The sequence below is a fragment of the Lagopus muta genome, chromosome 2 (genome assembly GCF_023343835.1).
Source record: "Lagopus muta isolate bLagMut1 chromosome 2, bLagMut1 primary, whole genome shotgun sequence".
NCBI lineage: Eukaryota > Metazoa > Chordata > Aves > Galliformes > Phasianidae > Lagopus > Lagopus muta.
This window is the reverse complement of record NC_064434.1, coordinates 85,436,103-85,457,068: the sequence shown is the minus strand read 5'-3', so window position 1 is coordinate 85,457,068 and position 20,966 is coordinate 85,436,103. Positions and strand designations below refer to the sequence as shown.

Genomic DNA, 20,966 nt, shown 5'->3' with positions numbered 1-20,966 from the left:
TTTCTTAACTAAGAATCTTTTCTCAACAACACAAACAATAGGTCCCATTGATGTGGTGCAGTGCTTTCTAATCCATTTGACTAGCTGGCTTTGTATATCCCTTATACATACTGTTGGAGGAGAAAGAAAGGCCTCTCCAGAGAAGAGCATCCATCTCCACAACGGAAATACCAGTTCAACTGCTGGATGGACTGCAGTGCTCTTGGGGAACAGATACAAACTTCTCTTTAATAAAAATATTTATAGTACATGGTTTTGAGTATCAAGCAGTGACTCACATAAGTTATAAATGATCCTTTCCTTTTTTTTCCCCAGAAAAAATTATAAATGTCTTAGACATTAGTTCTGCCACCAGCTTTCAAACTTTGAAACACCAGCCATAAGCTAGCATGATGAAATCCACTCTAACATCAGTTAAACAAAAACACCAGTTTTTATTAGAATAAAAATAAAAGTACCAGAGAGGTCACTAAAATTTGGTAGACATCTCACAAATCAGCATGAGGACAAGGCAGGGCACACAGCAGAAAGAAGCAGAGGTAACAGGAGCAGTCTGGATGACCTGGGAACTCCATGCAACATGAGTTCACAGTGCTTGTTCTCCTGAGACATTTCTGGAGTCAGGATGGGGACAGGTGCACCTTCACAGCCGTTGCCAACCCTTTTGGTGGTTTCCATCTTGAATCAGTGCTGATGCAACAAGTCAGGGCTGCAGAAGGCAAATGTCAACCTCCACCCTGCCCAGCCATGTGGCACAGTCCCTTTTCCCAGGGCGCTAGCTCCCACATCCACTCTTCCTTTCAAACAGTGAACTTCATTTATTGAAAAAGGAAAAAAAAAAAGAAAGAAACAATAAGAAAACCATGCACCAGGTTCCTGTCATTTTAGAAGCTGAACTATTCCATAGGGCAATCCATCATGCACAGAAATCAGCACATGGTGATTGCCAGTACCGCAGAAGCTGGAACCAACATAAGTGGTGGGGACAGGATCTTCCCCTTTTCACAGCACCATGACTCTGCTTTGACCCAATCTACATTATGACACCATGCCCCAGGAAATATCCTTACCTTCCTATTCCTCAGTCCAAGATCACTCTTTTCTCAAAGCAATGTCTCTTCAGCTGTTGACTTTCCCATCCTATCATCCACACACATTCTCATCATTCTCACTATTATTATTATTTTTTTTTTTTTACATACCAACAACTCATTATAGCAAGCATTGGACCCAACATAGCTCTTTTCGTCAAATATTAGTTCTCATCAAAAGGAAATCTAAAAGACGTTCATGGATTCATGTGCCATGAGTTTCCATACAGCACATTTCAAATCCAGAACTTCCACTGGAAGCTGGTACAGATCACTGAACACATCTGAAGCAAATTAATTTGTAATTTCACACCGGGCCACAAAGTTTTCCCCAAATATGCTCTTCCCACATAACCTCTACTCAGCTTCAATTGCCTGAATTTTTAATGGACTTTCCATATTATTCACATCAAATAACATAGCTGTTGTCTTGCTTGCCATCTCACACCTCATTCTGGTTGCAGCTTGTGTCCTTTTAACCAAGTAAGTCATCTCTATTTCACTTCACATCCTGGGAGCAGAAAATTCACCAAACCATTGTTCTCTTAGTAAAATCCTAGCCTTAATTTAAGGGATGCAGGTGTAAGCACTGCCTGGGGCAGCACCAGGAGGTGCTGGGCCAGGTAGCAGCAGGTGCAAGGATGAGACTTGGAGTCAACAGCTGTTTTTTCAAGTGCAGTTGGAACCACACCATGTTTTGGGCAACTTCTACAACACCATGCCTACATGGAAACATTTCTCAGGCTCCACTGTCACTAAGCCCCCAGCAGAACGAAAAGCAGAGCAGAGGCTTTGACAGCACACACTCATCAGGGCTGGCAAGAAAATAAAATATTAAGTTAATGAACAATTGACAACTCATGTGGTAACTCTGTTCTGTGTTTTCAAAGATACATGTACATCTACAATCAAAAAAAAATAAATCACAAGGATGACCCAGAGCTAGTATTTAAATTCTAGAACTACTGAAGAACAGTTCAGTCCTTGCTCTGATGTTTCCTATCCTATCCAGAGTTGAAAGTGCCAAGGATAAAGTCACTTAGCCTTGTGTAATACATAAGGGAAGCAACATGGGGAAGTACTGAGTGAGAAAGCCTGGGCAAAGATACATATCTACCAGAAGCAATCTAGCAATTCTTTTCCTCTTAAGCCAGACTTCCTTCAAAGCTGTGAGTAAAAGAAACAGCAAGCTGGATACTTAAAAACTTCTAAACATAGCAACGCTGCTTCATTTTTTATGTCTTTCATTTGCTGGGGCTTTGCACCTTGCCTCCAACCTCCCCACTGTGAAGCCCTCTGTCAAGTAAAACCTGTTTGCCATTTGTGTGTGCTAGTGCCCTTAGACCCAAACCCAGCCAACAGTTTAGAGTAAACAGACCTACCCAGGGAGGAGCTGGAATTTGAACAGCAAATCATATGTGTCCCAAACAATTACTCCCTCTCCAGGTGAGGTAACGCAGCAACGTTTCTGGTGTCTAAGCAAATTTCTCTGCAGAGTAGGAAAGAAAGGAGATGGGGCTTTTTTCATCACGAGCAGGGCAGTGCCTCTAAGGGATTCATCAACAAAAAAATTTGCTTAGCTAACTAGTCTGCTCCTTTTGCTTGCCTACTGCTGATTTGTTCAGCTATTATTTTAAGAACAAGTGGTTATGTACGTACATCCTGGAACCACCCTCTTAGCTCAGTGATCGTGTCTAAATTGTTCTGCTGAGGATCTTACACAAAACTTGCATAAGTAATGTATTCTGCTCCAAGTGAGCTTGGCTGCTGTTGTTAATGAGGAGCACCACATGGTGAACTTCCCATACTGCAGAATGCCTCAAACACCAGTGCTTGACACAGGGCTCATCATTCTTTAGTACAATGCTGACCTTTCAAAGAAGATTAAACCTAGGCAAGCAAACGAAAAGACTGAGCAAGCTGAGACCTGGCAACAAAGCCAAACACCAGCACAAAGGAATCACAACGGGGATAGAAAAGGGTAGGAATAAGGAAGAGAGGTAATCACTCTCCATCTGAGAGAAGGAATCAGAGAGCCCTCAGCATGGATGGGTGTGAGTACAGAATGTTAAGATCACCTCTCTCCATCTCCCCTTCTCACCGCAACCTCCAGTTTAAGGAATGCTCACATTGAGATCTGCAAGCTATCCTGCTACATATGCATGCTGTAATTACTCTGAGTAGTCCACTCATCTCTTGATCATTTGAAATGTAAATGACAAGACTCAGATAAAGGCTACTTATTTGTGGGTAGAGCATATCCCATGCAATTCCTGTACATCCTGCTCCCCATGGGAAAATATCTCCCTTTTACTTTGACTTAGAGTGTTTGGAGACAGGACAGGGTGCTGGTCGCCAAGGCAGGTGAGCTGCAAAATTATTGTGGAGGAGTTATCAATGCCTGGCTGTAAAGCAGATGGGAAACTTCAGAGAGATCTACTGAAACATAAGTATTGCTCATGATTTAATCTTTTCTCTCTCTTTTTCCAAAGTCCAGGGATTCAGGCTTTGTATGCACAGACAAGCAAGATAACATGCACAAAATAAATAGCCCACATTTGTCACACATATCCTGTTATTCATAAATGAGAAATTCTCACAAATTAAGACGGACACAAGATTGATACCAGTCAACAATGCTTTGATAATCTAATATGCATAGTTTTCTGTATTAGACAGTAATTAAAGTATTAACTTCAAACATACACTAAAGCTATAACAAAAGATAGCCACAAGGACTAAGTTTGGTTTAAAAAAAAAAAAACAAAACAAAACACCAAACCAACGCAAAACTAAGAGGTTGGGAAATACACTAATGAACGTAGATGGTGCAACCATCATTTGCCTTCCTTGTCATTATGAGGTAGTCCCTATTACGTGATTACACGCTGTTTTAGCCTGGACTCCTGCCTCATTCAGTGCATAATTGCAATGAAAATGAAGGTAAATGTTTTAACGCTAAATATTTTAGAAACTTTATCTAGTAGTCATTACAGCTTTACTTATGAGACATGACATATGTTTCTGCCTACACTGAAACAAAGCTAAAGCTCAAAAGCATATGTTAAGCACCAATAATTTTATTCAGTGTGATCAGTCTGGTTATGTAATATCAATCTAGCTTGAGTGATGAGTGAACTTTGGATCCACAATCAGCTTTGTTGTTGGCAGGCATTACGCTCTGTTGTGACCTGTTTTTAACCACACCTACAATCACACAGCAAACTAAAGGTAACTCCTGAGATGGTCTTTTATCTTTAATCACTTCCTGTTCACACTTCATTCTGCCAACACCTCCTGTCAGGATTATTGCTGTTTATTTCCCATGAATATCTAAGAATATCATTCATCCTGGTAATAAATGTTTCCATGCAGTGAGGTACGCTATAGAAGTGACCTGCAGTATTTCCTAAAAGGTTACTTGACTGACATCTTATTTGGGAAAGTAAACAGGAAGACCTACATTGTCCGTCATAAAAAGCAACAGTATTAGGCTGGCAGAAATCACCAAAGTAGTTATGCCAGTGTAGTTCTCTAGAAATGAAAGTCAAACACAGATTAAATCTAGCAGCACCAGTATTATGGGTCTGATCTTGAAAGTTCTTAGACATGTTGAGTTGTTTCCTCTTACAAATACTCAGATGAGCCACAGTTGCAGATTTAAGATAAACTGTGCTGGTTGTTAATGATGCAGATCCCAGATGTCTAAGAGATGCTGGTTTTACTGAGTTCATGGGCCCTGACTGCCCAGCACAACAATGGAGTCTTGCCATAGCCTCCTAGAAGTCAACAATGCCCTTCACCAGCTATACCTAATAATGCCTAACCAGTCAGCTTACTTTAAAGACAGTGCTGAAGAGCCCAGTAACTAAATACTCTCTCATGAGGACGTGCAGATGTCAGCAGTGGTAAGTCCCATCCTCCTTGCTATGCCACATCCCACAGTGCTAACCAACACAACTGATGGAAATCACTTTCTAGAATTTCTATGGGAGGCCATGCGGAAAACCCATATCAGGGTATTTATCTGAAAACAAACTGTTTTTTACTGCAGATGCAAGTGATGCAAAAATAAAGGCACATTAAGTGTACCTGTCAGAATGTTGGTCCAGTATAAGGACAAAATATCCATTTCTTGCACTAGTTATTAATCAGCTGTGGAACACATTGCCACAGGATACTGCAGAAATCAAGACTAAACCAGTTCAAAAGCAATTGCACAAAACCACCTAAGAGTGATCCACCAAGGTCTACAAACTACCTTTGTCTCAGGATTGCAAGAGACAACTGACAACTGAGCAAACAAAAAAAAAAAAATCATCACTGTAAGTCTGCCCGCTCTTTTAGCTTGTTCCTAACCACTGACAGAGGCAGAAATACAGGAACTGTTCTTGTATTTATATTATTGCACTCTCCCTCAATTAGGTACAGATTTCCATTTGAAGCTCAGCTTTCTGCTACTCTTCATATCACACCTGTGTCTGTTAAGGCAGGTACAGCTGTGACAACCTCAACTGGCAACCTCTATAAAGGACTGCCAACAAAGAGCAGAGAAAATGACGGATACTGAATGCAATAGGGCTTGTAAGTCTCCATGTTCCATCCCGCTTGTCATCTGTGTTGGCCCCTCAGAGTCTAACCACTGAGAATTATTCTGCATCTTCCATTTTCATATACTGCATCTCATTCTCTCAAGTCATAAACTCACCTCAGATAAGACTCCTCTACTATCCAGGGTGGAAAAAAAGTCATCCTTCAGTCTTACAGCAGTCATCATCACTTTCCATTGTTCTTTTTTCCCTCTTCTATTGAAAAACATGCTGCTTTACATTCATTATTAGATGAACTGTTATTCACTGCTGCTTGGAGCTTCCCGTACTGTCCTTAAATACTTTCATTAACTAAAGACTTCTCTGCCTGAGTCAACTGAAAACTGCTGAAAATGTCAAGTATTTCAAAACTAACTATTGCCAGAAATAGTCACACTACTTTCAGACAGTCTTACTTCTGGCAGGACCCCTTGAATGCAGAAAGTAAAGCGTGTTTGAAATCTCCATCTAGCCTGTCTACTCCTCAGCATTTGATAACATCAGTTTCTGCATAACTTGATAATCAGTTGAAACTATACTTTTAAGAGGCTTTCAAAGGGCCAGTCTTCTCCCTGTAACATTTGTACACATACTGACCACATACTGTCTTCTGCAAAAACATACTTGGCACTTACTTTCTCAGGGCATGCTTACATTACACACACTAATACATGTGTTTGCTTCAGAGGTCCACTTGTTGGCCTTGAAAACCAAGAGAAAGATTAATGACCAAAGAGAAGGATCTTGTCCCTATTTGAGCAGGGAGTTGGACCAGATGACCTCCAAAGGTCCCTTCCGACCTCAAACATGCTTCGATTCTGTGTAGGTGTTTGGTTGCTTGTATGAACAAGAGTGAATGACAGATATACAAAAAGGTGATAACCTCTAAAATTCTTGCAGGTACAATCTAATCTACAGATATTACTTCAATCACGACACAAATACAACCACTCATGGACAGAAAACAGTGTTGGTTGGAAGAATCAAAGTAATATTAAAACCTACGTAAAAGGAAAATGTTTCCAGTATTAGCAAGTTGGGAGGCCTAATCGAAGTATCAGGCTGAAATCTGGGCCTCTTTGACCCATCCAGTTCACCTTGCACAGTCAAGACAGCAAAGCACTCCACCAAATCAAAAAAACCCTGAAACTGCTAAGCATAGCAGAAAACACTTCAAAATTATCTTCCATATGCTTTTTGACCAACAGCTACAGGTGACATTACAGCTGTTATGCATACGCATTTATTAAGTTCATATTAAAAACAAAACAGAACGCCTTATGTTCCTTCCACTTTGACATTTCACTTTGACTTTCCACATATGTAAGAAATAAGAAGAGCCACATGAAATGATGAAATAAAGTCCTGTTCCACTGACTGAATGTATTCATCACAAACCTCGGGGACCTTCAGGTTCCACTCAACCCAATTTAATATCTCTTCTGTGCTTGACACTATTGATCCTCCTATCTCTTCATCTATAAATTAGGACAACTGTCCTCACGGATGAGCGACCAAGCATGCTTAGCTTCTCCTTTATAACTAAAATCTTAAGCAGCAGTTCTGAGGTAACTTCATGATTGTAAATCAGTATTGTTTTTAATTACAAGTCTAAACACTGTCTAAAGATCGCACATTCCCTATTTGCTTTTATTTTCACATATCAGATGGGTGACAATGCATTCTTTTTATATCACTATCAACCTCCTGAATCTCCTGGATTGCTGCTGAAGGAAACAGCTACCTACAGACCAAGTATGGAGACCTAGATGAACCACATTACAGAAATGCATTTAAATACTGTTAGCAATAATATTGGCAGCTTTTGCCAGGCTGATATTTCAGTAGACTCATTTGACCTCAAAAGTATACTCTTTACCTTGCCTCTTGCAAGGGGAGCTTGAAAATCCAAATAGTTTAATGGTTTCTTTTAAGTGGCGTCACCAAGGTAAACAAATACTTTTTTCAAATGCGCCCTTGAAACAGAACAAAATTAATTTTCTCTTTTGGGACACTTAATTCTTTAGATCTTCCTTTCAGGCAGTGTAGCTCTTATACTGTCTTCCTACATTACACAGAAGGAAGCAACCCAAACCAGAGGCAACGTTGCCAAGAATGTTTTGTCTAGCTTTGGGTGAACCCTTCTGGCAAGCTCTCGTATGCTCTGGGAAAAATATATGCTTGTTATAACTTTGTAGCTACTGTTGTCTGCAGTAGTCCTGCCTGAATCTGGTCCAGAATAGTTCACCAAAAGTCAATGCTAGAACAAGCACTCCTTAGCCGGTAGCTATTGTATCATCACATCATTTCCCAGCACAGTATCTTATCGCTGATCATCTGGGGAAGTGGGACAGAGTTTTTTGTTAATGTGCCAGAAGGAGCCTAGTAGGGCATGTTCCATCTGAAATACATGGAGATAATAGCTGTGTGGCCTTTCACATTTTTATTTTTACTGAAAAGTAAAGCAATCATTGCTAGCTTTGCAATAAGATCCTTAGGGTTACCCACAAAACCAGAGAACCCCAAGTAAGTAAATGCCCTACTAAGTAAATAAAACAAAAACCAGTAACAAATGTATTGTTTTCTCTTGCTTCTAACACAATACAACCCACTAAGCCCCTAAACCCAATATTGAATGTATTTAATTGTGATCATGCTGAACACAAGATTACCAGAGCCAGAAAATATCTTGGACTTGAATCAACAATTGTTTTCCATTTTGAAAACTTCACAATGAACATGGCTGGAGACTTGGCTTCTACTCCCTGAATGAAACCCAACATTGGCTCTGTGTCCCCAGAGTCCCAAAACTGAAGTGACCCAGAGGCTGCAAAGGTCAACGCAACCAAGAACCAATACTGAATTTACTATTTTTGCTATGCTAATGCCCAAAGCCTTCAGTCTTGAGCCAGAACCCCCGTTGCATTAAGCAATACGCAGACAATCTTGAAAAAGCAGTCCCTGTACTGAAGACCTGACAGTACAATTTTCGGCAGGCTGTCAGCTACGTGAAACAAGTGAGGGGGCTGGAGGGAGACCTAGTAACCCAAAAGCAAGCACACAGTGACACAATGAGCATTAGTCATGGCTTACCACCAGCTAATCTCAAAACAGTATTTTCCAGTAACAGTTCTTACTTTTACCAACAAAAGATGTAACAGAGCATTACTTTTTTCTCTCTGGACTCTCAGTACAGAACCACCTACAGACAGAAAACCCCTCTTTTTTTTTTTTTTTTTTTTTTTTGCTAGCATCATATCATCTTACTGCATCTTGTGCTTTGTGGGGAAAAAAAAAAACAGAATCAGCAAAAAAAAAAAAAAAAAGTAAACTATAGTGAGCTAATCAATTAGATGCAGGCTGGCCTCTCTTTTTATAGAAAAAGGGATTTTTCTCCCCTAAGAATAAGAAACTCCAAAACTTGGTCTTATAAGGAGGTCCTTTATGTAAAAGCTTCATTTAAGAAAGAAAACTCACGGTTCTCAAAAGCACGTTGCTCTTTCCTCCTGCACACTTTGTTCTGAGCCTGCTACTGTGTATTCACTAAACCAGCTTCTATTAATAAGATTATGGTACCCTGTACGATAGCTCTCAACAGGTCAATGGGTGATCTTCTGTACAATATTTATTTGTGGAGCGTCCTAAGCTCACATGCTTATGCTCTCAGGTGTCCTGCTCAGACAGAAGGGCAAGCACTGATGGTGGCACAAGGTGTAGCTTTGCTCCAGAGCTTGGGAGCAGATGTTTTCCTTCGGTGGGAAGTGAGCTTGGGAACTCCACTTTCCTCTGCCAAATATTGTTGTGCATTGCCAGGAGACACAATTCCTACATGCTTCAGTCCATAACTTCTTGTTTTCACCTTGTGCTATGAACTGTAGAAAGGACTGCCCTTTAGCCCCTGCAGCACAGGGGTGGTTTGGTTCAGACCCACTAGAGTTGTCAAATCCTGAAGGATACCTCAAGAGTACAAAAGGGGAGTCTGCAACCACCTTGCAACATAACATTACAGCAATACACAAGAGCTTACATGCTATATTAAATTAGGAAGTGTTCAATTTGTCCCTAAGCTGCACAATGCTAGGTAAGTCAAGCAAAATAAGTGGATTCATATGCTCTAAGAGCACACTGTCTAAGATAATACAAATCCTTTTTCCATTCAAAGTAAGGCATTATTTATGAGTTAAACATATATTCCTCTGTGATCACAGTGCAAGAAAAAGTCATTCCCTCCTTGACGTGATACTATCACTCTCCAAGCTTCCCCAGTACAGTGGGTCACGCTAAATTCCCCATTTGTCCTGCCCTTACAATTCCCAACAAATGAGTCCTAGAATGACAGAACACCATTTTGTTGAAATAGCTGCTTTTGGCTTTCTTCTTATTCCTCCCCTATAACACAGAGGCTTTTATCTTGGGGCTGTCTCCTCCCGGGCATGCCTCCAGCTAGTTTCAGTGCCTGCTGCACATTAACACTGTCTACGCAATATCATCATTGCTTTAAAAATGTACCAAATGCAGGAAAACAGTTTCTCCCTCTCTCTCACCCTCTTCCCCACCCCTCCTTTTCAATAAGAATTTTTTCCATGTGGTTAGAGAACTAACATCTGGAATTAGCAAAGGCTGCCAAAAGGAGAGAATGAAAACAATGAGTTGAGTCACACTTGAACCTGCCAACTTAATTTAGACCTTCTTGGGTCAGTTTGAAAAGAAAAAAAAAAAAAAGGAAAATGTTTTAATTTTCTTTTTATAATGTAACTTTTTTTTTTCCTTCAGTCTGCTGATGCAAGTTGCAGAGTCAGTCAAGACATAGCACCACGGTGCAGGCATTCATCCTTGCAGCACCGATATTAATCCATCTGTAATTCATCTACACATACGCAACAACATATCCAGGTGTCACTTTCCGAGCAGAGTCCCACTGAGCTAGTGAAATTTCTCCCAGGAGCAGGTATGGAGCTGTATGGGACCTTTTCATTCCACCCCACAATGCGGTGCAGAACAATCTGGAAACTTCCTAATGCACCTTCCTTTTCCTTACCAGTGAACTCGTTTGCTTAGCAAGCACTGAGGAAGCCTGTAATACTCTGGCAACATTTAAATTGTAAGCTGTTGCAATATAATCCCCTTTTGTCTGTAAAAGATCAGCTCCCATATGATTGCCCCAATCCTAATAGAAGACACTACACTCTTCTGCCTAATATAAGGCCTTAAGTATTTTCCTGTTCACCTTGAGCAGTTAGGCTATGCTGAAGCACAGTTGTTATGCCCACTGAAGCAGGCAAATACAATGCAATACAGACGGAGAGAGTAGCATAACTTTTAACAAAATAAGAAACTCGGACAATATAAACTACTAGTAAGACATTCCATGAAGAAGCTGCAAATAGGAACCAAGTCAGGCAGCCTGAGCAGTTTTCCACAGGATTTATAAGCAAACTTATGTGTCAGATGAAGGAAGAAAATGGCAAAGCCAGAGACTGTAAGCTGTCTGCTGGAGCCTTGCATGTATAAGAGTTGACCAGAAAAGCATGGTAATCTATTTGCAACAGAGGGGGAAGGATTTGTGGCAATACTTTGGAGAAACATCTGACAGAGACCTCTAGAGAACAGGCTGATCTAGAAAGAAGAACAGTGAGCCAAGACACTTTATTCTGCTGATTGGTACTATTAATATTCAGGACTTATAGGTATTGTTTATTAAGTGCCTGAACTCAAGATATACCCCAGTTCGTGAACCAGCATGGCCTCACGAGGACAAATCCTGCTTGACCAACCTAGCAGCTTTTTTATCATGGTGCCACTAAAGGACAAGGGAAGAGCCACTGATGTCATCTATCTGGACTTCAGTAAGACCTCTGACAAGGTACCCCACATCACCCTTCTCTCCAAATTAGAAGGATATGATATGAATTTGATGGGTGGACTGTTCAAAGGACAAAGAACTGGCTGCAGGATCAAGTCCATAGAGTGGCTGGCAGTCAATGGTTCAATGCCTGGATGGAGAGCAGTAACAAGTGGTCTCCCATAGGGTTCAGTGCTAGGACCAGTACTCTTTAATATCTTCATCACTGACATCAGCAGAGGGGGTTGAGTGCACCCTTCAGCAAGTTTGCTGATGACAGCAAGCTGCAGGTTGCAGTCAACACATTCAGAGGGACCTAGACAAACTTGAGCAGGCTTGGGTGCAGAAGAATATCATTATGCCCAAAAAATCCAAATGCAAGATCTTGCACCTGGGTTGTAGCAACCCCCACTATGAATACAAGCTGGGCAATAAAAGGGTGGAGCACAGTCCTGCCATTGAAAAGAACCTGTGGGTACTAGTGGATAGAAAGCTGGACATGAGCCAGCAACATGCCCTCACAGCCCAGAAAGCCAACCAGATCCTGGGCTGCACCAAAAGCAGCATGGCCAGCAAGTTGAAAGAGATGACCCTGCCCCTCTGCTCTGCACTGGTGAGACCTCACCTGGAGTACTGCATCCAGATGTGGAGTCCTAAGCACAGGAGAGACGTGGACCTGTGTAGAGTGCATCCAGAGGAGGGCAACAAAAATGAGCAAAGGGATGGAACACCTCTCCTATGAGGATTAGGCTGAAAGAGCTGGGGCTGGTCAGACTGGAGAAAGAAAGAAAGAAAGATAGTATCTGAAGTATCTAATAGGAAGATACAGGAAAGAAGGGGACAGGCTCTTTAGTAAGGTCTGTTGTGATAAGATTCAAACTTAAAGAGTGGTGATTTGTGTAGTACGAGTTCTACAGAGAAGATGGTGAGGTACTGTAACAGGTTGGCCAGAGATTATGTTGATACCCCATCTCTGAAGTCTTTCAAGGTGAGGCTGAATCAGGCCCTGGGCAGTCTGGTCGAGCTGTGGATGTCCCTGTTTGTTTCAAGGGAGTCATACTAGATGAACTCTAAAAGTCCCTTCTAACTCTAAGAATTCTATGATTCATTATTGTTTCTCCTTAAAGAAAACATTCAAAAGGCTTTAAAATCTCTCAAAGTTTGCATGGCTTATATCCACACTAAGGATATGCAATTATGATCACTCCATGATCATCTAACAATGGAGGAAGGGTGATGTAGTGTCTAACTGCAGAAGATACCATACTCTCCTTAAAAGGGTAACTGTAAGCTTCTTTACATTTCTACAGGAGTACTTTTACTAGCATTTCAGAAGATCCTTAGGCACAGCCGTACTAGCATTTATCCTAACATCACCTCTGTCTGACACTGCCTTACTACCGTCTTTACCATTACACCCAAGAGGAGCACATGATGCTTACAACAGCTTTCATAACAGTGTTCCAGCATGATAATTCTACCCTGGCTTTGGCAGTCCATTACTGACTCAGGTATCAGCTCCCCTCTCATCGTGTCACAAAAGCTGTCATTTCATCAGTCTACAACAAACTGCTCTCCGCACAGCTATCATAGCTCCTTTCCCTCAGCATAAAGCTACTGGAAATTCTTATCGAGCTTGCCCACTCCATTGTTCCACATTATCACACGTTATCGAAGGAGACACTTCACAAGTAGCATATGTGGGCTTTTTTCTTTTCACTAAGAGCAGCGAGAGATGCATTCATGAAACTTACTCATGTGGATAGACCTTTGTTCCAGGATAAGACTCACTGCTGAGTTTAAAAGTCTTTGTAAGTTGTAAGCTGAAATAACCCTAGCTCATTTAATACCAAAACAGGAGTGTCTACAAGATGCGGCTACACTATTTAATTTCAAAGTTTCCAATTTACTCCTTATCTTATACAAAGAGCTTTCCCATTTAGGCAAAGCGCTGGCCTGCTAAACGGTACTTAACCACCCACTATTTTGTACTTATTAACTTGCTGTCATTTAACAGAAAATGTTTAGGCAAACCACGAGAGAGATCAAAATTCTGATCCTCATATCAAAAGGAAAAGGGCTTCAGGCATTAGATTGTGAAATATGATTTCCCAGGATGGATTAAATACTGGTTTAATGCTCTTTTTGATATCACAGAAAGTCAAACCTCATTTCTTAAGAGGGCACTTCAACTTGCTTTGCATACAGCATGTTTTCCCTTGATAAAGCGTCTTAGCTACAGCAAACTTGGTATTTGATCAGAACTGCTGGAGCAGTCAGCAATAGGAGTGGAGGAGAGCAAAACCCACAATCTACACTGAACTTGATTTCACAGGAGCTCTTTAGATAACTTTATGGGAAAAAAAAAAAAAACAATCCAAGAGCAAAGGGGGATGCAGAAAGCATCACGGATTTGAACTGTGGTGCAGGACAAACAGACTGCAGATGCCTGTCTCATGTGGCAATGCCAAGCACAGCACACACCACACTCATACCTGCACTTTGACCTTCTCCTATGAAAGCCATGGCAGAATGACAGGGAGAAAGCATGCATTTAGGACTAAGAAGGTGCTGAGATTTGAACTTTCTCCACACGGTAACAGTTCATCTAACTATAGAACAGTTGAGAAAAAACTTATGACCTAGTCCTGCAACGTGCCTGCTGTGCTTCAGAACCCCTCACAGCAGTGCAGTTTCAAATGGAAGTTCCTCTCTTTCCTCATGGTCTTGCCCAACTCCCAGCAACATCCCCATATCTTTTGCATACCTTAACAACACCTGGTGACTTAAAACATGAAAGCACAATTGTTCCCAAGAAAACCTACCATGATTGATGGCATTACAGGAAATCAGCAGGCTACACATTTTCAGACTGCGGAGTAGAGACATTTGCGATGAAATGGAAGGAGCACCTTGACAATCTGAAGATGGGGAATTGACCACAAGATACTACCTACCACTCTCAAATTCTCCTCATTTCCTGCTTAGGTACCTGATTCTCCAGAAGCAGATGATCTCTGCAGCTAATAGATGGTATTCTGGATCCAACAGAGTAAGATTTCATCCCATCATTCTAAAGCAAAGGTCTTACTTTACCACTGGTGTTTACTGCTACCATTGTGCTGCATTCTGGACTTACTCCCTTTTATAGACGATTGCCAAACATGCAGGCTGATGTGGCTGCATGCGCTGCATGTTATGCTCCCTTTGGGCCACCCTCCTCTGCTTGCAGTTGGTGAGTAGCATCATTTCTGAGCTCCGGAAAAAGGTGACATAGTCAAGAGCCCTTAACCATTTTCCAGTTTGCCTTAAGTCCCCACCACCCTCTTTGGTATGCAATGCCACACTCCACACTTCATCTGTGAAGACTAGTGAGATGCTGCTGGCAAAAAGCAGTAAGCTGCTGTCCTGCAAATATCTGCTATTCTTTTTTGGAAAACTGTACCACTAAGCAATTTGATCTCAATCTAATGCGATGAGAGAGGCTGAATATTTTTTGTTCCAGACAGTATGCCCTCAGCAGACAAAAGTGAGTACTCAGGATGATCTTAACAGCAGATCAGGACTCATAAGGGAAGATTTCCATAGCAGACCAATGAAAAAAATAAGTGATAATGCGAGGGCATGGCTTGGCCAGAGTCTAATAGTTATAGTTTGCTACACAGCATTACAGAACAGGACCACAACTGGTTAATTAATTAGCAAAAGATCCCTGTATCTTGTAGATGCTCATAAAAAAACTCTCAGGAGTAAAATAGATAAAAAGTGCAAGTACGTACAGTTAATTTATGTCAATTGTTATTTAATTAATTTGGTTATGTTTTATAACTGATTAAGACTCTTTCATATTAATTATTGCAAAATGAATCACAATACTCTCCTCCAGAGTTTTTTCTTCCTTCACCCTCCCACACAGTAGACTCTTTGTAAATTGTGATTACCTTTTACTACACACTTCTTTTATTTCTTATACCTCACTTTGATGGATAGCTTGTTAGATGTTGATGTGTGACTTTTTTTTTTTTTTTTAAGGTAAATGTATGTAGTGTCAGAAAGTTACTTATATTCAGACACAATTCTCTTGTCTCTTCCCATATCCCATGCTTCCCTGTTGCCCTCCCCCAAGACAACTTACTCTCTCTAACTTGGGACAGGTGGTAGGAGAGGGTAGATGGGCTATTTATGAACTTCTGTCAGATTCACTATTTTCTGTAAGTCTCTGTTTAGTCTGAAGAGATACATTAGCCAGTCTAAATACGTGTCTCCCTCTCTTCCTTTTAGCAGTATCCACTACTGAAAAATGAGAGCATTTTCCAGGGCAAAAATCACTATCACCAATTAGAAAAGAACCACACTTATCAACTGAGTAAGCTACTCTGATGTAAGTTGTACTGATCTAGGAAATCACAGCTTACAGAGAGATCATGTTAGCAGAGCTATACCAGCAACCAAGCTCCCATGCACAGAAAAAGAATATACTAGCTACAGCAAACATCTTGGGGTTTAAAATATTTTGTTTTGTTTCCAAGCAGTATATATATGCTAAGTCTTTCAATCTCCAAACAAATTAAATCATAGAAAAATCAAATTACTGTGCAACACATAGTAGTGGGCAACAATGTATACTTACTATTTTGTGGATAAGCCTTCAATCTTTACAAAAAAAATAAGGCACAAAACAATCCTTTTTCTGCATAAACAGGAGTGGCTTTGGCATAATCTTACTATGTTTCTTTCTGAAATAATAACAACAGAGTAGACAGCCTTAAATAAGTGATTCACTTTTATAATTTCCCTTAGCACAATGTACTGATATTACAAATCTCTAGCTCACCTCCTTCCTTCTGTGGCAAATAAGTGGATTTTATTTTGGAATGACATGCTCATATATGGCTTATTTCATAAAATATCCAAGGTCACATTGCAATATATTCCAAAGATGCTGGCATTGAAAACAATGAAATAGAACAATGAAATTGAAAAATCTGGGGGAATGCAGAGCTCCAAACCACTGCCATTTGACTTTTCATTTGAATAACTGATTTATTATGCACATTCGCAAACGTATAACCTATTAAGAAAAAGTTTAAACGTGAATGTATCTTCGGGCTTATGCCCAAGGTAGAAGAGTTGGAGAAATGATGTCCTAATTTTTCTACTTCACTTGCTCTTGAGATTATTTTTTTTCTTTTATGCCCAATTACTCTGTTGAGCACAGTAACTCTTACTTCAAAATAAACGCCAGGAAAAAATTAGGCCTCTTCAGCAATAAACAATGAATAGGCATAAAGTGCACTTGCTCTGTTTATACATGGCTTTCTGAGAGCATTAGTGAAGGACATCAAATTACAGGAGGACCTAAAAAAAACACCAGTGACTACTTAATCAAGAGTTAAGTGAAACACTGGAAGAAACCACAAAGCTTTTAGTTCAGTTTTTGCGCACAATAGCTATTCAGAGACAGTAATAACGCAATGTGAGATTTAAAAAAAAAAGTCTGAAAAACATTCCTGCTTCTACTTAATTTAACGTAAGAATTCTTTTAAAACAGTTTGCAGTCTTCACAAGACATTGGCGTTATTGCTCGTCCAGGCCATCACACAAAAGAAGATGTGTTCTTGGACATAAATTGCAGTTTGGTTAGCCTGCTTTAGTACTTTGCACGTCACTGCAAGAGTTTCTTAAAACCTTCCACCCAGAAGATGAGGTGAGCCACTCAGCTCTCATCTGGAGAACGGGGGAGCAGATGGGGGGCTGTTTCTAAACAAATACATCTCTAGTTTTTGCGGGTTAAGGCAAATAATTGAAAAGCATGAGCACCTCCACAAACCTCAAATATAAAGGAAAAAATAGCAGGGAAAAAAAAAAGGGCTTTTTTCTATTTAATTATTTGGGTGGGTTTGACAACATGAGTTCACAGGGAAAATAAGTATGAGAACTATGAGCAACCTCAGAGAATTTTCCATGGATAGAATACAGTTACAAAACCAGAATCCTTAAAACCTCATGAAATGAAGCAAACTGTAGCTCACCTCAACACCCTTAGACTGGTGCTGCCCAGAGATATAATAGGCAGTGGCATCCTATATCAGCCTGGTGCTGCTTCATGATTGAGCACAATCCAGCCTTTTCCACTCTTTCCACACTTCCACTCCATTCTTTTCATTCTCTCCAGAAGACAGTTCAGCTACAAGACATTAAAACAAAAGAACAAGGATTATGATATTAATCCTCTATAAATAGGCTTTTGCTCTTAAGGCTACACATGGGCACACACTGAATAAATACTCCAACTTGCATTTGTTTCTTCTCCATCAGTCAGTATGCCATTTTCATTTACCTGTAGTAAAGAAAGCGCTGTATTCAGATTGGAGAGATTTCTGTATCAAGTCCTTTCTTGTTTAGGCAGACAACATACATCTGTTGCATCTTAGACAATTATAGAGCTTTTCCCCAAGATATTCAAAATAATTCAGCAATTATCTCTAATTCACAGTTAGTGTTGTGTAATTGTTACTGATAGGAAACGCCACATCATCAGGAGTGGCAACATACAGAGATATCAGCCCATGAACTGTCAGATATCCAACACGCAGTGTCAGTAGCTGCTTTCATAGCAACAGAAGAGCTGCAGTTATTCAGTAAAATAGAAGCTCACAAACACCTTCAATGCATGCCAGTTTAAGATTCAGGTCAGATGTTCCCGGATCCCAGTTTCCTGCCACACCTGGTGGGCAAGCCAGCCCTCCTGGCTGACAAGACTTGGAAATGGTAAGACTGATGAAAAGTGTCAGAGAGGGTTAAAACAGACAAGCAAGAAACTGCTAGGTGACGAATGGAGCCTGTCCCTGCAAGTACTCTGGGTTATCTTCATCTTCATGCCCACTGGGAATTGACTCATAAGTGTTTTAGGAAGAAGCAGCTGCCTACTTTGTGACATCTTGGCTTTTACCTCCAGGTTGAGAATGGATATGATACGCAAGAGAGATGAGACAGTCTGCTGGGGATACATAACTGTATTTTCTACACCCAAAGTAGAGCTTGTCTGGCAAGTGAACAGGAAGGTTTCTACATCTCAGATTCAAAAGGAGGCACATCCCGTTCCATTGACAAAGGACTGAGAATCTGAAATGGCAGAAGTATTTAAAGCAAATCAATGCCATTAGCAAAGTCAAAGCTGATGAAAGATGCTTAACATAGGCTGATGTTTCTGGAGCCAACTCCTCTGGTCACAAAGCAATGCAGAGGGGAGGTACGGCCACATCCTGCCCCTCTGTAGGGCCCTACACAGGGCTGAAATGGAAACGTGCACGTATCAACATCCCACCCGGCATCTGCAGCTTCTCCTGAGGGTGAAGGCATTTGAGGAAATTGTGCACCAATTAATAATGCTTATAATCCCAGCGCAATTTGAATCAATGAATTTAAATTTACATGCAATTTACAGCAATGGATCAAAAAATCAATGTCACATAAACCCAACTCTTGAGGCTGCATAGGTTTCTAATAAACACCAGTTTGTCATAGGCAGAGCCGTGGCAGCATTTACGTAAGCAGTACCACACTTTTTGATGGAGTTTTCCTTTTTGTGAGCATGAAACAGACTCACAGCATATCTCTTAGCAGATAAGCCATACAGATAGGAATCTTTGATGCTTTATCTTGCCTTGCCCCAATTTTTGCCCCAAACAAACTAATATGGTAGCACCCCCTCTCCTAAGAGTCACTGGGATTTATGAAGTAAAAATAGTTTTCATTCCTATCTGACACATGGTGACAACTGAGGGATGCAGAGATCAACTGGGAAGAAAAAGTCTTTAAAACAGCACAGCACTATAGATACCCACACCCACAGTTCATCCACTGAGTCCATAAAACTTACTGTAACCTTTGTCTTGCAGATAAGTAATCCTCCTAGGACAACAACAAAACCACTTTTTATGAAGTAGGACACAAGATCTGTACAAATTTTCTTTTCTTTTTTTTCCCCAACATACAAATTTAAACTCCAAAGTCACTGAAAATCCAGAAGCACAACAAAACATCTCTGAGTAGCATGCAAGCAGAGCAGAACAAGAGAAATGAGTGGTAGAGATGTGCTGCTTACTGCATCCAGGTACAGAGGGGTCTACATGTGGTCCGTGCCCACATCCAGAATTACCCCAGCTATGAACTGGTGCTGCATTGCCTTGCAGCACGCAATCCTTGCTCTATCGGTGAAACTATAGTATCTACATGACCACTGGGGATTAGCATGATCCCAGGTCATAAAACTTGATCAGAGCAGATTAGCAAATGACTAGACCAGCATTGGATAGCAGTCTTCTTCCCCCCCTCCCCCCCCCCCTTTCTTTTAAAGAGAGAATATCACATATGAAATGCTAATTCTGTTTTAAATCAGAAGTAAAACATACACATGACAAAACAAATGTGTGCTTACAAATATTTTGTCATATTAGATTAAATTATAGCACACAGACTAAACAGAGAAATCTGAAATCCAGGGTCTTGTGTTTGGGATATCCTTGGAGCTTTTATACAAAGAGAGAGAGGTTTACACTTCTGCATTGCACGGCGCACAGTCATCCCATACCTGCCCCATAACACAAACACAGTTTTCTGTACAGCAGCAATGTGTTTTTCAATGAAAGAACACACCAATTAAACTGCCAAAACCCTGCTCCTTTCCTACTGATTTTTCCTATGCCACCCTCCTTCTGCATTATTTCTTGCCATTTCCTGATAAACGACAGCCCGTCCTCTGTTTCTCAAGGCTCAGTGTTACACCCAATTACACCTCCTATATTATTCTACTTGAGCTCCAGTTTCCTACTCCTTTCCCATTTTTTGGTCTCATTTTGGCCCCATACATCCCACCCAGACCCTGTCTAATAGGTAAAGCCGCCTCCCACATTCCAAGTACCTCGGTCTCCTACAAACACCACTCCTCCTTTTGTGAAGCTCTCTTATGCTACTCTCCTCCCTAAAGACATTTCCACACCTTCTTACATGCCTATTATCCTGTGCACCAGGTTGTCTGAACCAAGTAGCAGCCTCTTAGAGCAGACAGCTACGAATGTAAAGACACTAGAGAGAGCCATAAAGGAATCAGGTCAGGCAGGGAGCCAACCCAGCCCAGTGGAAGGTACAAGGAGCACCTGAGCACCAGGTTAAGCTGGGCATGGTCAAAGAGCTCCTGGCAAAGGCTGATAGACTTTTCACGTAACTGGCAAGCACTCTTGGTCTACAAGCTACACGAACAGTACTGAACACAAGATGTAGGATTCAGGATCCAAAAAAAAGTAATAAAAAAAAAAAGAAGAAAAAACTAAAAAAGAAACCACAACCAAACAGAACTTTTAGAAGAAATATGATAAGTTTAAGAAAGGGACCAAGCAACGTGCTTGCTGAGGCAAGAGAGCCTAGACTCATTAACTCATAAGC

General features: G+C 40.8%; 1 protein-coding gene across 2 annotated transcripts in view; it reads right to left on the bottom strand.

The window, feature by feature from the left end:
• Positions 1-517: 517 nt before the first annotated feature.
• The window catches only part of THADA (THADA armadillo repeat containing), a 301,092-nt gene continuing 280,643 nt past the window's right edge, over positions 518-20,966 (bottom strand). The window contains exons 37-39 of one of the 2 annotated variants that reach the window (XR_007374802.1): positions 17,555-17,709; positions 16,153-16,258; positions 518-812 (exon numbers count right to left, since the gene is read on the bottom strand). The gene's annotated coding sequence lies outside the window, so the exon portion shown is untranslated. Of the gene's footprint in view, positions 813-2,412; positions 2,581-16,152; positions 16,259-17,554; positions 17,710-20,966 lie in introns of those variants that run through there. The other variant, XR_007374801.1, reaches the window with a different exon arrangement.